Source organism: Microtus pennsylvanicus, chromosome 11, assembly GCF_037038515.1.
Source record: "Microtus pennsylvanicus isolate mMicPen1 chromosome 11, mMicPen1.hap1, whole genome shotgun sequence".
NCBI classification, from domain to species: Eukaryota; Metazoa; Chordata; class Mammalia; order Rodentia; family Cricetidae; genus Microtus; species Microtus pennsylvanicus.
This window is the reverse complement of record NC_134589.1, coordinates 89,909,268-89,922,711: the sequence shown is the minus strand read 5'-3', so window position 1 is coordinate 89,922,711 and position 13,444 is coordinate 89,909,268.

Below are 13,444 nucleotides of genomic sequence, written 5' to 3'. Positions count from 1 at the left end.
TCCCCCCTCACTGTGACCACCTTAAGACCGTTGTGAGCCCCTTAAGCGTCTGGACCCTGGGGTTGGAAGTCCCAACACACTGTTATGAGAGCCCTCAGCTGAACTGGAGTGCCCATCCCAGGTAACCAGCAACAGGTTGCCTAATGGGAAATGGTCCGGGAGTCACTCACAGGAGACTCGTTCATACTGTAGGCATCCCCATGACCCCTGTGTGACCCATGTGCAGCCTGACCCTCAATCTGGAGTTCCTTGAGTGCCTTACCCCTGGCACCCTAGGAAAAATCTGGCTGGGAGAAGTTTTGGTTCTTGCCACGACTGTGCAGTCAATATAGCGCCATTGTAGGCTCAAGATTTACAAGTCCTGGGGAAGGGAAAGTAGGGAGAGCGGTCCCTCATCCAGGTCTCCAAAGGCTGGAATGGAGTCAGCCAGAGTGTGGTATGGTAAGCTGGGGCAGCAGGGTGTGGGTCAGTCTACATTCCTGGCAAATGCCAATGGTCTGTGTCCAGGGAGGGAAAGGCAGCTGACCAGGAGGGAGCCGGCTGAGCCCTTATCTTTGCCTACAGCTCGGTTTGCCTGAGCTCAGAGTTCCAGCACCCACCACAGCCCCCAGACCCCTAAGGTCCCCAGTCACTGACCCTACCCATGATAACAGTACTGAGCTGGTCTCCTCTGACTCAGTTTCCTCATCTAGGAAGTGGGTGTGGACAGATCGTGCAGCCTCTCTGGCTGTGCAGGGAACAAATGAGTCCTGGCACAGGCATCTAGGAGTGAGGCTTCTCATGCCCCGGGAATGTGTGGGTGCGGATCCTGTACAGAGCTCCAGAGTTTCACGGGGAAAGAGGAGCGTTCTCAGCCTTCACCTATGGGCAAGAGCCAGATTGGGGCTTTCTTCTTACTGTCCCATTTTTGGGGCGGGAGGGGCAACACTGAGAAGCACATGTTGGAACTACAGGGCAAGACAGAGTATAGCCTCCCAGAAGAACACCGTACTCATCTCTGGGAGCGGAATTCAGCCAGGCCATAGCTCCTTTGGCTCTTCCAGATTCAAGCCACGCTGCAGATGTCACGTCACGGTAGTCAAGCAGGGGGCAGGTGAGAGGTTTTGAAACACAGACCCAGTGCAGCACTAGGTCCATGGAGCTGTGACAACTGAACTCAACCCACCTGGTAGGCATCCAGAGGCAGAGCCACTGTGCACGCCACCACGTCCTTCTCAGCCCTCAGTTCCCACTTGGGGGGAGGGGGAGTGACCTTGAAACTAAAAGACTTCACTTCTCCAACCCTTCCAATAATTAGCAATGGCCAATTCCCAGCATGGAGTCTGTCCTGCTTTTAATATGGACACAGACAGCTAGACTGTGGCCCACTGGTGCAGTATGCTCACAGGAGGCCCTAGATCCCCCAACACACACACACACAAACAAAAACCTTCCTACAGAAAACCTTCTGTTTGCAGAGCTGAGTTTACACAGCTCCACCTCTGACCTTTTTCCAGGAGTGGGTTTCTATTCTGTGCACTTGGACCCAACCCTAATCTGCCTAGAATTCAGCAAGGCTGCCAGGGAGAAGAATCAGCTTACAGAATCAACAGAGATATAACAACTAAAAAATGCCAGAGCAGACTTGTGTCACAAGGTGGGAAACAATCTTCATATTGTTTTCTGCTAAAATTCAAAATATAGAAAGAATTATGTTGGTTGTTTTATTGTTTTGTTTTGATTTTTCTAAAATCACAGTCATATCGGAGAGTCAGTTCTCTCCTTCTACCGTGCGGGCCCAGGATCAAACTCAGCTTGGGCATCCAACCTTTAACTGCTGAGCCACCTTGATGACACTGTTATTCAGATAGGGTCTGACATAGCCCTGACTGGCCTGACATGCACTGTGTAGACCAGGCTAGCCTCATACTCACAGAAATTCACCTGCCTCTGCCTCCCAAGTCCTGGAGTTAAGGGTTTTACTCAATCACACCTAGCTTCTTGTTTTTATTTTTTGAGACAGAACCTCAGGTAACATAGCCGGGCCTTGAGTTTGTGTGGTGAATAGCCAAAGATAACCTTGAGCCTCTGATTCTCCTGCCTCCAACTCCTAAATGCTGGGATTTACAAGTGTTGCCTGATGTCAAAGTCCTTGTTACTTAGGTCAAAGAGATGGCTCCTTGGGTAAGGACTTCTGTCACCAAACCTAATGACATAGAGGAAAAAAATAGACCCTGGTTCCAGAAGGTTGCATGCACATGCTGGCACATATATGCACAGTAAATAGATAAGTGTAATAATAATAATACATAAGTTATTGTTTCTGGTCATCAAAGGTGTTCCAAACGTCCCGTTTGCTCTTCCTGATCTGTGATGGGAGTTCACGCTGCATCACTGGCATGCGCCTCTCCCAGGTTCGCATTGGTGGTGAAGATGCCCTTTTGCGGCTGCCTTGAGGAACCCGTTTGAACCTAAATGAAAGGCCTGCCATGGTGTGCATGGGAATGGAAGCCACCGCTTGTTTTAACCTTGACCACACAGGATGGACATAAAACATGTTCTTTGTGATTCCACACTGTTGGCTGCTGAACTGATGGAGACCACATTATATACTTTCCACAGTCACACTTGCTCTGTGCACACTCCCACGGGATGTGTTTCCGTGTTATAGAACACCTCTATATTAAATATATATTAAATAATAAATATATTATTATTTATTACTAATAAAGCATCTGCCGTTGTCATCAGATTAGTAGTTCCTGCATGCAAACAGAAATCACAATTGGGCTTGTGTACTGTTGACATTCCCTCATGGAAGGAGAGTGTGAGAAGTGACATTGGACCTCACCTGAGTATCTGGCTGCCCCTCCCCTTGTATGCAGTTCTCCTCCCACTGCATGTGAGTTAACGGTGGGGGGAGGGGGAAACGACACACCAGCTCCATCACTACAGCCTGGCTGGGTGTAGCTGCTCTAGGACCACCCAAACTTCTGCCCTAACCTCTCCTCCGTACTCTAAGAAAGCCTAATAAAGCTGCCCCAGCCCTCGGGAGGCAGAGGCAGGTGGATCTCTGAGTTTGAGGTCAGCCTGATCCAGCCAGGGCTACACAGAGAAACCATGTCTCGGGGGGGAAAAAATGTAATCTACAGTAGAGTGGTACTTGGTTTGTGGTTGGGAGCTTGTAAGGGACTCGGTTCAGTACCCCCAAGACCAGGTTCTGAGCACAAAGGAGATTCATTTACTGCAGAGGGACAGAAGGCAGGGAATAGTAGACAAAGACAGGAGATAGAGGGCGAGAGAAAAGCGAAAGGAACAAGGGAGGGGGGAAAGGGTATTACCCTAGAGTGGAACCAAGGACCGCCTGTGGATAGAGAGGACACAGGCATGGCCCATAGGGAAATGGCAGTTTATAAAAGTAAAAGGGGAAACCCTCTGTTAGCATGAGGTGTTTATTTTAATTGGGCATATTTGTTAGGTGAGCTAAAGAGGGCTTTTGATGGCTGCACTTCCATACTTTGATAACTGGCCTCAGGAGGAGGAAGTGGCCAAATAAGGGAACAGGGCTGGCAGCTAACTTTAGGAATGTAATCTAAGGGTTTTAGTAAGGAAGAGGGAATAGACAAGGCCTGCCAAAGCCACATTCTCCATGCCCAGGCCAGCCAGAGTCCCTTCAGGCCTTATCAGGAAGGAGTAAATATGTTTACATCTCCCTAGAGAAGGAATTCACACAATTAGTACCTGCTTCTCGAGGAAGTACAGCTTTCCCTTGTAATTTTATGCTAAATTCACTAAGGAACACCGCAAGCTGGGTGTGGCGGCTCCCACTTGAGACCCCAGCACCAGGAAGCAGAAGGCAGAACTGCCGTGAGTTTAGTGACAGCCCGAACTACACAGTAAGCTGAGTTTGAAGTTGTCAACACCCAAGACCATTCAGTATTGGATAACACAGCTGAGTAGGCCCTTCCTGTTGGGAGATTCCCCTGCTCTCGGTGGCAGAACGCAGCACACCTGGCCCTTTGTGAAGCTGCTCCCTGGGAGGGCGAGTCAGGCAGGGTATTATTCAGTATCTACTGCGGACAAAAGGTCTCAGAACTGGTGGAGGTGAACTGCACAGTTGACTTCCACAACCCAGGGGCCCTCAAACACTTCCCATAGGGAACCTGCTGGACAATGGCAGCCAGGAACAAAGGGGCACCCTGTCACCTCCCGACTCCCAGCTTGGTCTCCCTCAGTCTTTTCTCCTCCCACACAGCACAGAAGACCCTGCTCTGGAGAAGTTCTTGCCTGTGGCATCACTCCACATCAGACAAAGAGGCTTTTTACCACTCACCTCTCAGCTCAGCCTAGAGACAATGAATGACTCTTCCAGTAAATGGACTGAGCGGTCTCATGATGTCTGTGGATTCCTATGGGCCAAGAAAAATCACTTTAAAACTCATGTTGAGTTTACTTTATGTCTGTTTCTTTGTGTGTTTCTGGAAACAGTATCTGATTTTGTAGCCCTCATCCTAGCCTTGAACTCGTGGCCCTTCTATGTCAGCATTCTTGGTTCTGGGATCATGGACGTGGACTTGCTTATTTTATAATTGACTGTGTGTGTGTGTGTGCGTGTGCATGTGTGGTCTGCAGTACATGTGTGAGAGAGGACAGCTTGTATGGGTTTCTCCTTCAGCCTCAAGCTCCCAGGGGTTGCATTCGGGTCTTCAATGCACTCCTTAACCAGCTGAGCCATCTTGCTGACCCCACCTTTTTAGTTTCGTTGTTGTTTTTGAACAAGTTTTCTCACTGACTTGGAGCCCACTTTTCAGCTGGCTGTCTCTGTCTCCCTGGTGCTGGGATCATATGGATTCTGGGGTTCAAGCTCAGGGCCCCACACTTGTAAAAACCTTGTCCAAGTCGGCTCTCCAGCTTCTTATAATGAACTATTGAAGCTGATCCCAGCATCCTTCTCTCTGAGAACAGCTGCTCTTATGTAAATATTCGTAAACAAGACTATTTCTTCTGAATTTACCTCCTCAAATGTTGCAATCTAACTTTTCTTGCTTGACTTACAAATGAATGTCATTGGGTTGTAGCCTCATTTTCTTGCTTTCTTTCTTTTTTTTTTATTTTTATTTCTGTGAAGATATTCTTCTATGGTAATATGTCCTATTTTTAAATTTTCTAATTTTTCTGACTAGCTTTCCGGTGGAACAGGAACATTTCCTCTGATGACAGCAGCAGCTGCAGTGTCCTTACACCCTACACGCAGCACTTCGCCATCTGATTTTTGCTTGTTTGTGTCCCTGCAGATGGAACCCTGGGACCTGCTGTGTGCTGGGCAGAGGTTCACTTCTGACCAACGCTGCCAGTCCAGCCCACCAAAAAGCCAGGTTCTCCTTCACACACGATGAGTCCCAGCAATAAAAGAGCATAGATGTCACCATGGAGAACATGCTGTGTTTCTGCAGCTGCTGTGATCTGCAGCAGGCATCAGGGAGCCAAGAAAACCAGGGAGCCCATCCCTTCGGCTCCAACCCATGGTTGCGGAAGCAGAGTCATAAAACCTTACTGGTGACACAACTGTGTGCCAATTAAACTGCATTCAGGGACAGTTTTCACGAACACCAATATTATCCTCTTTGGTTTTTTTTTAACTTTTGTTGTTGTTGTTTTGTTTTGTTGTTTTTTGTTTGGTTGTTTGTTTTTTGAGGCAGGGTTTCGCTGTAGTTTTTTTAGAGCCTGTCCTGAAACTACTAGCTCTTGTAGACCAGACCAAGCCAGCCTCAAACTCACAGAGATCTGCCAGCCTCTGCCTCCCGAGTGCTGAATTAAAGGCGTGCGCCACCACCACCGCCCAGCAGTTTTTCTTTTCTTTTTTTTTTTTTAAAGATTTATTTATTTATTAAGCAGACAATGTGCTGCTGACAAGGAAGGCACAAGGTCTCATTAGAGATGGTTGTGAGCCACCATGTGGATGCTGGGAATTTAACTCAGGACTTCTGGAAGAGCAGCCAATGCTCTTACCCTCTGAGCCATCTCTCCAGCCCCCACCCAGCAGTTTTTTAGCTTTTTAAAAATAGACGCACAGGGCAGGGTGAAAGGACTGAAGAGATAGCACAGTGGTTAGCAGCGCTTCTTGAGTTCCAATCTGAGCACGCCGGTGGCAGCTTACAGCTGTCCATAGCCGCACGTCTAGAGAATCCAACCCCCTTTTCTGCACCCTGCTTACACACAGGCACACACAATGTGCATCAAATGTACCTATAGGCAAAACACTCATGCACACTTTGGGGCCGAGGATGGAGTTTAGCGGTAAAGAGTGTGCTTGGCATGCTCAGGTACATGGGTTGTGTCCTCACCACCAAAAACTAAAACACAAAATTGATATATCAGTCAGGAAGCTGAAGCAGAAAGATTGCACGTTGGAGGCCAGCCTGGGCCACATAAAAAGATACTGTCTCAAAAGATATCAAAAGAAAAAATTTTAACCCACACATTAACTGGCAGGAGTATGGAGGCAGGGCTGGGGGTTTGAGGCTTAACGAAGCAGTGTCAGTAAGAGACGGAGTTTAAATATGAGGACAAAGGCTTAATGTAGTAATTGGGGCGGCGGGGCTGCGTCCCCGGCACCCCAGCCGCCTGGCTAGCTTATGCCCCGAAATAACAACACACAAATTGTATTCTTTTAAACACTGTTTGATCCATTATATCTAGCCTCTTCTCGGCTAACTCTCGCACCTGGACTAGCCCATTTCTAATAATCTGTGGCTTACCAGGGAGATTCTAGCCTATGTCCATCCTGGGTCGGAGCTTCATCGCATGTGCCTGGGAGAGGGGAGCATGGCATCTGCTCCAGAGAGCAGAGTTGTGAATCTGAGCTCACTTCCTCTTCCTCCCAGCATTCTGTTCTGTTTACTCCACCCACCTATGTTTTAACCTATGAGAGCCAAGCAGTTTCTTTATTATAATTAATCAATGACCTTCCTCCATCAGCTTAAAGGTAAAAGAAGACTGGGAGCCAGGTGGTGGTGGCACACCTCTTCAATCCCAGCACTCGGGAGGCAGAGGCAGGGGGATCTCTGTGAGTTCGAGGCCAGCCTGGACTACAAGAGCTAGTTCCAGGACAGGCTCCAAAGCTACAGAGAAACCCTGAAAACAAAACAAAACAAAAAGGCTCACAACCACCTATAAATCCAACTACAGGGGATCATCTGGGGTCTTTGGTCTCAGCAAGAACCTGAAGTCATGTGTAAACACCACACTGAGACACATACACATAATTAAAAATAAAAAATTTTAAGTTGTTTGATGGAAGTTGATACCGTGTGCTTATTCAAGTGGGTACTGGGAGGGGAAGAGGAAGCAGGAGGGGGGGGGATTAGATTTCGTCACACAACTGTGAGTTGTTTCCCACAGCTAAAGCTGTATGACCTTGAACGGGGGTGGGGGAAGGAAGAGGAGGGGAGGGCAGGGTAGAGGGAGAGGATGGGGGCGGGGAATGACTTGGAAGGGTGGATCTGTAGCACCCTGTAGTAACTGTGATTGACAGCAGTTAACTATAGATTTCAAAAGAGCCAGAGAAGTCAGTAACTGTTCTCAACGCAAAGAATGGTCGGTGTCTGAGGTGACAGGCGAGACTCTGAGCTGGCCCATGGTCACTGTGGACTAGGATTGGAATGCTACACTGACCCATGCTCACTATGCATCTCCTAGTTCAGCCTGTGGCTGATGTGTGTTCACACGTGTGAACAGCAGACAACCTCAGGGATTGGTCCCTGCCTTCCCCCTTGCTTGAAACAGGGTCTCTTTGTTGTTCACCATTTCCATGCCAGACCAGCTGGCCCATAAACTTCCTCCTGTCCCCACCTCCCGCCCTGATACAGGAGAACCGGGATTACACGGTCACATTACTGCATCCGGCTTTCCCAGGTACTCAGGCCTTCATGCTTACACACCAAGTGCCCTACCCACTGAGCCATCTCCCCAGCCAGATAGACACCCATTAAAAAAATATATGTATATGTGTTAAAAATATTTATGAGGGCTGAGGAGATGGCTCAGCAGTTTAGAGAACTGGTTGCTCTTGAAGAAGTTCTGGGTTCAATTCCCAGAACCCACATAATGGCTCACCATAATCTGTAACTCCAGTTCCAGGGGATCCAATACCCTTTTCTGACCTCTGTGTGCACCTGGCATGCACAAGGTACACATGTGGGCAAAACACTCATACATATGAAACCAATAAATAGATACATTTTAAAAAACATTTCTTCAAGGGGCTGGAGAGATTGCATCAAAAATTGATTAAAACGGTTAGTTTTATGCTAAAATATTTTATCACAATAAAAAGCATTCCTGGAGCTCAGTGGTTGAGAGCGCTGACTGCTCTTCCAGAGGGCCTGAGTTCAGTTCCCAGCAACCACATGGTGGCTTACAACCACCTGTAGCTCTGCCAGCTCCAGGAGATCCAACACCATCTTCTGGTCTCCCCAGGCATGTGCAAGTACACTAGTGCACACTTACTTACACGTATGCACATGCACACACACACACAGTGAATAAATAATATTCAATTCATATTCTAAAAAGAAGCAAGCTACCAGATATTACAAGGCAGAGCCACAATGACTAAGACAGGAACAGACGATGGGACCAACCAGAGATTAAACATATACATGGAAACATTGTCCAGCAGGAAGGGGACCTCCAAAGCTGTGGAGGGAAAGTCCAATTGGGCAAATGGTGTTGTAGAATCTGATAAGCTATGGAAAGAAAAATGAGGCAAGACCCTGGCTTACATCATAAGCAAAGCAGGTGCCAACTGCATTGAAGGTGGTGCCTCAGTGGGAGAGCAAGGTGCCGGTTCAAACCTCAGCACGGTGCAGATGTGGGGCTGTAAGGCATGCGTAATGAAGCTCAGGAATTAAAAGGAGAGAAGGAGCCGAGCGGTGGTGGCCCATGCCTTTAATCCCAGCACTCGGGAGGCAGAGGCAGGCAGATCAGATCTCTGGGAGTTCTAGACCAGCCTGGTCTACAAGAGCTAGTTCCAGGACAGGACCAAAGCTACAGAGAAACCCTGTCTCGAAAAACCTAAATAAATAAATAAATAAATAAATAAATGGAATAGAGAAAGAACAGAAGGCCCCCAGCAGAAACGACATATTGAAATCTCACCAATGTAGTTATTTGGTAGACAAATTGGCAACAGTGACAGGTATCAAATAGGAGGAAGATGTTCTCACTGTCTGAATGGCTAAAGCCCAGCATTTAACAGGACCTGAGCAAGAGATGCAAACAGACCTGAAGGCACCAGGTAGCTCTTAACAGAAGGTTGAACAACTGTAGGTTTATGGGCAGGGCTTTGCCCTGGTAGACACAGAACTTTAAATAATTTTCACATATACGGTTGGACAGTGGTGGCGCACACCTTTAATCCCAGCACTCAGGAGGCAGATGCAGGTGGATCTCTGTGAGTTTGAGGCCAGCCTGGTCTACAGAGTGAATTCCAGGACAGCCAGGGCTGCACATAGAAACCCTGTCTCAAAACACACACAAACAAAAAACAATAACAAAAAATTTGTACATACAAGTGCAAAGAATGTGGAATGTTTTGACATGTAGAAGGGGCAGAGAGTGCAGTTCCCAGCTCCTGCCCACAGTGGGGTACTGTTGACTCTCTTTCCCCTCTGGTTGGGGATCCATGAGCTCTGCCCACAGGACGAAGGTCTGCAAAGCATGAGAACTGCCAGCCTGGGCACAAGTGCCCTTCTCTGTCTAATGACATAAAATGGCTTGGAGGTCATTTATTTTGCTCACTGGTTTTTTACATGGTTTTTCACCTCTTCCTCGGCAGGTGATCTCTAGCCCATCTGAGGATGTAGACAAGCTGATGCTTCTGCTTTCTGGTTTGGGTGCATCCGAGCTAATCTAAGGATTCCATGGAGACTCGAGGGCGCGCGCAGCAGCAGAGCACATTCTTGGATACTGATTTCCACCTTGGTCTCTCAATACTGTCCTCCAAAAGTGGCAGGATATGATGAATAATGCTGCTATGAACATAGCTGAGCAAGTGCCCTGTGGTATGATTGAGCATCTTTCATGGATATGCCCAAGAGTGCTATCACTGGGTCTTGAGGTAGATTGATTCCCAGTTTTCTGAGAAACCACCATACTGATTTCCAAAGTGTACAAGTTTGCACTCTCACCAGCAGTTGGAGAATTCCCCAACAAGGACACTTGTCCAACTATGTTCATAGAAGCATTATTTGTAATAGCCAGAACCTGGAAACAACCTAGATGCCCCTCAACCAAAGAATGGATAAAGAAAATGTGATACGTCTACACAATGGAGTATTACTCATTGGGGGAAAAATGACAACATGAAATTTGTAGGCAAATGAATGAAACTAGAAAAAAAAACACCCTAAGTGAGGTAACCCAGACCCAGAAAGACAAGCATGGTATATACTCACTCATAAGTGGATACCCAGCCCACAAACCTCAGCCCTGGGGAAGCTGGGTAACAAGGAGGACCCTAAGAGGGACACATGCATCTCCCTGGGAAGAGGAAATAGATGAGATGCCTGGGTAAACTGGGGGCAAGGGGAGGGATAAAGGGGAAGGAATGGGGGATGGGAACATGAGGGATCAGGATGGTTGAGTTGGGGATGGGATGAAGGAGGAGAATAATTAAAAGATCTTGATAGAGGGGGTCATTATGGGGTTAGGGAGAAACCTGGTACCAGGGAAACTCCCAGGAACCCACAAGGATGACTCCAGCTAAGTGGAGAGGATGCCTGAACTGGCCTTCCCCTGTGATCAGATTGATGACTACCCTAATAGTCATCGTGGAGCCTTCATCCAGTAACTGATGGAGGCAGATGCAGAAATTCACAGCCAAGCACTGGGCCGAGCTCTAGGAGTCCAGTTAAAGAGAAGGAGGTGGGATTATATGAGCAAGGGGGGTCAAGACCATGACAAGGAAACCCATAGAGACAGCTGACCTGAGCTTGTGAGAGCTCACGGACCGACAGCTGGGAGCCATCATGGGACTGACCCAGGCCCTCTGTATCTGGGTGACAGCTGTGTGACTTGGTTCTTTTGCGGGGGGCCCTGGCAGTGAGACCAGGACCTGTTCCTAATGCTTGAGTTGGCTCTTTGGAGCCTATTCCCTTTGGTAGGTTGACTTGCCCAACCTTGATGAGGAGCTTGGCCCTGCCTCGGCTTGATAATGCTATGCTTTGTGGACCCCCATGGGAGGCCTGACCCTTCCGAATGGAGATGGAGGAGGAGTGGATTGGGAGGAGGGGTAGGAGGGAGGAAGAAGGAAGGAGGAAGGGGGGAACTGTGGTTAGTATGTAAAATAAATTAAGTAATTAAAAAAGACGGTGGCAGGAATGTCCTACTGGCCTGCAGTGGGCCTCAGGTGGCCTCTGGGGTCTTCTTGTCTTCTTGTCTACTGAGGAGTTCCTGGAACATGCCAGCACCATGGAGGCATCCCCTTATTTCAGAGATGAGCTGCTGTGTTGACTTTTGGGGTCACAGGGAGTGCTTCCCATCTGGTTATTGCATACCGAATATGACCTCCATTGTCTCATCTCTTCTGTGCTCTCAGGGTCCAAGAACAGACATGTGGACCAAGGTGGGCTGTCTTGATTAACAAGAAGAGTGGGGGGGCTGGAGAGATGGCTCAGTGGTTAAAGAGCATTGCCTGCTCTTCCAAAGGTCCTGAGTTCAATTCCCAGCAACCACATGGTGGCTCACAACCATCTGTAAAGAGGTCTGGCGCCCTCTTCTGGCCTTCAGGCATACAGACAGAATATTGTATACATAATAAATAAATAAATAAATAAATAGAAACAAGAAGAGTGGGGCTCCCCTTACCCTCTCCCTCCACTTCCCATCCTGCTCTGATAACACGGAGGCTCACATGGTTGAGGCCTTGAATCCCAGCAAAAAGAACCTTGAGAGGTTAAGGGGTGAACGAAGGGTCCAGGCTATTCAGTAACAATCCAGGTGGGGCCACAGAGTGTCCAGATGCAGGGAAACAAGTGGGGGGACAATATAGAGCCCTCCTATGACCTGCTGGTGCCCTCAGAGGTTACTGCTATATACTCTCAATAGCGCCCAGGTATGAGGCCACACCTCTTCAGGGACGGGGGAGGCAGATGAATCATGTGGTCATAGATGGGGCTGGATGGGTGGCTGAAACCTCCACAGGGCCTCCTGCCTACTATACATTGTCGGAAGGAAAGGTCATGGCAACTCTCCCAGCAGGCCTATGATGTATCAGCTACTGTGGGTACCAGAGGTACCCTCTGTGCCCCTCCCAATGGCCCACACAGCCTGCTCAGTGTGTGCAGAAGATGTGATGCTAAGAGGAACCCAGGCACTCTCTGCCCTCCCAGTTCTGCAGCAGGGATGAGCTGCACACAACCCCAGTCACATCATCCCATGCCACAGCATCCATAGAGCATCATCCAGGAAAGGCGCCATTTGTGTGCTCAAGAACGCGGGCTTGCCAGGCAGTGGTGGCATCTGCCTTTAATCCCAGCACTCAGGAGGTAGAGGCAGGTGGGTTTCAGTGAGTTCGAGCCCAGCCTGGACTGCAGAACTAATTCCAGGACAGCTAGGGCTGTTACACAGAGAAACCCTGCCTAGAAAAACAAAAACAAAAAGAATGTGGGCTTAATGTGAGTTCTGTTTATGAACCCAAGAGGCCTGAGTCGAGTGGTACGAGCCTGTAATCCCAGCACTCAGGAGGCAGAGACAGGTGGATCTATGTGAGTTTGAAATCAGTCTGGTCTATAGAGTGAGTTTCAGGACAGCTAGGACTACACAAAGAAACACTGTCTTGAGAAACAAAACCAAAAACCAAACAAAAACACCCACATCAACCCCCCCCCAAAAAAAAGATAAAACAAGAACAAACATCAGAATAGGACAAAATGACAACCAAGAAAAAGAGCCGAAGAAAAATCACAAGAAACACACACACACATTTGCACACACAGAAATTCCAGAAAAACACAAAACTGGAAGCTATAATATATGTGCAAGGGACCTGTAAAGTAAGAAAAAAAAAGCCCAATTTACCGTTCTGAGGCAAAGAACCTCCAAAGATGAGGTTGGGTCTCTGTGTTGGCCCTCTACTCCTGCGCATGAGGCTGACTCTCAAGTGTGGTTTGTTTCCCCAGTAAGACTCCTTTGGAAAGAACTAATTTTTTTTATTTGCAAGTGGTTATTGATAGAAGCTAGTTTCCAGGTTAAAGGCATGTGCCACCACCACCCTACTAGATGACTGTTTTCTAAGGAGAGACAGAAAGGGTTTGGATCCATATGGGAAAAGAGCAGGGAGAGGAGAAGGAGGGAAAACCATAATCTGAATATATTTGAAAGCCGGGCGGTGGCGCACGCCTTTAATCCCAGCATTCGGGAGGCAGAGGCAGGCGGATCTCTGTGAGTTCGAGACCAACCTGGT